This window comes from Meleagris gallopavo, chromosome 2 (assembly GCF_000146605.3).
Source record: "Meleagris gallopavo isolate NT-WF06-2002-E0010 breed Aviagen turkey brand Nicholas breeding stock chromosome 2, Turkey_5.1, whole genome shotgun sequence".
Lineage (NCBI taxonomy): Eukaryota > Metazoa > Chordata > Aves > Galliformes > Phasianidae > Meleagris > Meleagris gallopavo.
Window position 1 is genome coordinate 51885131 of NC_015012.2, and position 3185 is coordinate 51888315.

The 3185-nt window shown below is 38.8% G+C and overlaps 1 long non-coding RNA gene across 1 annotated transcript; it reads right to left on the minus strand.

Moving 5' to 3' along the window:
- Positions 1–389: 389 nt before the first annotated feature.
- On the minus strand, positions 390–2238 carry LOC109366431. Its single transcript, XR_002112748.2, has 2 exons — positions 1870–2238; positions 390–1459 (listed from the first exon to the last, which is right to left on the minus strand). It is a non-coding gene; the product is annotated as an uncharacterized LOC109366431 (long non-coding RNA).
- Between the last annotated feature and the right edge of the window lie 947 nt (positions 2239–3185).

Genomic DNA, 3185 nt, shown 5'->3' on the forward strand with positions numbered 1-3185 from the left:
TGGGTATCTGTACTGTAATAAAGACACTAAAAGAAGAGGTAGCTGGCAATGCTCTGCTATAGTTCTGGAAACAGTTAAGGAATACAGCTGAACTGAAATAAAAAATGAAGTTTGGAGGGGCTTTGAATTAATCCCGATACAAACATCATAGATGTCTGCGCTCAGACCCCACTGAATATGATGATGAATAAGTCTGTTATAAAACTGTTGGTTTCTTAGAAGTGGTTCAAATGCATACTCTATGAACTGAAGCACAGGAAGCTCATCATCCCGCTAGGAGCAATTGAAAGCAATGTGTTCTCTTTTGTCATATGTGTTTTGTAACACCACATTAAGAGGATGATTTGAGATGTGAGTAGTATAAGCTGGCATTGCAAGTCTGAATGCAGTCTGCTAAGGCAGCTTCAGCAGTTGTTTGGGACTTGCTTGACAGAAAATCACTATTTGTTTTGAATTTGCAGGAGCAGCTGTCTGTTGGTTGTCTATTACACACAAATAAGGCAGAAGACATTAATATCAGACTTGTTCCCAACTGAGACTTCAGCTTCTCTCTTAGCTCAAGACTGAAACTTAATGTGTTGTTTAACCTTTTAATGAATGTAAGTTCTATTGAATAATCACAGTTAAGCAAATAGAAACAAAATGCTTGCTTGAAGATACTCTATTGCTTAGAGTTCTGCTGTATAGGGATGAACTGTCACTTCAACGTTAAGCACTCAGTTCAATGCTTTATTAGTGAATTTAAATGTAGTATCAGATAGTGTCATTATAAGATAATAGTCACAATGAAAGAAGCCTTATCTCAGATGAAAATAAATTGGTGCCATTAAGATTTTATCTGTCAAAGAAGAACTTGAATGCTTATATGGAAATAGCCTCTTCTGTCAGTTTTGGTTTACAGGGTTCTTCACGTAAAGCTTAGCAGCAATGGAGGACTGCTAGCCAGAGGTTGGTGCTCACTGCAATTCTGACCAGAGATGGAGGTTGCTTCATATTCAGTTAGAGCAGGAGGCTCATGGTGGTTTCCTTGTTCCTTATGTTTAGCATGCAGAGGAGTGGATAGGAGAACATGCTTCTTATGGAACTTGTCAGGATGCAATGACTGGGATCTGAGAAGGACAGGCAAAAGAGAGCCTGGGTTTATGCAGGCCACAGACATGGCACTCAGTCTGGGAGATGTCTGTCATATATTAAGCTTCTTCATCACAATTTTTTAATTAATCAAAAATCTATGTAATTTAAAAGATGTATTTTGCAGAGTTAAGAAATAAGCATGAAGAATCTCTCTGTAGTTTTCTTTTCTATAGTCACCGTGTCCAGTCATTTAGCCTTAATGAAGAGAAGTTTTCATATTTGTGACTGTTTCAGCCTTGCTTGTAGCCCTGTGCCCCCTGTACAGAGTACTGCTGACAGATACAGCTTGGCTCTGATGGAACAGTACAGTTGCTTCTTCTGTTACCTGGATTCTCGGAAGGAAAAAGGGCTGCATGACACACATCTGACATTTTTTCTATTAATTAGCTGGTGCTTAGAGCTTGTCTCTGGGCAGCCACAGTTGAATTCAACATTTCCCTTTTCAACATACCCAGTTTGCTAGCCCATGACATTTCTAACATTCTCTGCACAAATCCACAACAATTTTTTTTAGAGTACTTCCCACATCCATTTCTCCCAGGGAAACTATTAGCATTGTCTGTGAGATAATTAACATTCAGTATTATTTTATCAGTAAAAGAGTAATGGGTGTTTGATGTTTAGATGCCTCAACTTAGAGTTTGAGGTCTGGCCTTAGAGCTGTAACCTTAGAAGCTAAATCTCTTCAAGGTTCCCCATCACAGAGTGTTTTGTATCCAGAGAGAGATCTCTTACCTCCATCCTCTCATTTTTCCTTTTTCTGGCTACAATTCCCAGGCACTTTTTGAACACCATTCCTGCTGCACATATAGCAGCACTGACAAACCATTATCTGTTTTGAAACCTGAAGAGAAACCTAGTAATCTATTTCTGCCCTTCAAGTGCTGGGCTCTTGCTTTTTAAGTAAAGCCTCTGACTCAAGAAGCTGGAAGATAATGGAAGTCTGCCAAAACAAGCTCAAATTAAGAAGGGCTGAATTCAAGTAACAGTAAAGAGGACATGACTTACTTAAGGTTATTAGACATCCAACAGTCTAGGAGAAATCACTCTGTGCTGCATGTCCACTTTTCCCAACTGTATCTGTTGGTTTAATGTGTGATACTATAAATCTTTCCCTGAAGTTTGATCTCTCATACTCAGTGTTTTAAATAATAGTTGTTGCTTCTTTGTTGTCTTGGTGTTGTTGTTGTTTTTTTAATTTGTGATTGATGATTACTTCCAGCTGTATTTGAATACAGCTGCAGTATTGCATTTGCAAGTCTGCATTTTGAATACAGGCTACTTACTCTAGGCAGTTTTGGTAGCAGATATGCTTGGAACTTTGTTGGACTTCTAAAATTTTTGTGATGTGCAAGTCTGGAAATAGCCCTGGGATTACTGAGTACCTTATTCTGCTCAAATATGTGTGAAAGGAGACCTAGAAGCAGGTCTCAGTAGAGAGATTTGTGAGATGAAGAGAGTTGGCATCCCTACATTTGGGAATTACTGATAAGGCGAATTTGCCTCCAACATCTCCCAGCTGTTACAGTTCCTTCCCTGTGGTATCACAGATAGGCTCTCTCTGCGCTGCTTGATTTCAGCTTGTGCAGTTTCTTTCCTACTAAGCAGGCATACCTATTCCACTCCCTTTCTCCTTTGCTCTCATGCCAAGTTTTGTATCATAGCAGGAAGATGAGATTGTCTCTAGACTGTAATCTCAAATATCAGCCCAAGAGATTATATTTTTCTTTTGTTTGAAAAGAGAATGATGAACAATCTGCATGTGAGGATCTGAATTCTGGCTGTTTTATGTCAGGGTCTGTGGAGCATTTCCCTCTCTTTTTTGTCTCTGCAGGAAATTATATTCATGCTGTTTGAGTATATTCTCTTGCATTTACGCAGACTTCCGCTGAATGACATTAGAAGCATTATCTAACTTTCTGTTTCCTTTGAGCTGGAGACACAGTCGCAAAAGCTTATTTCCTTGCTGTTCAGCTTCAAATACAGAGTAGATAAGATAAAATGCTGTTGATAAAAAGCCAATAACATAAATTCCCACTGAATATGATCCT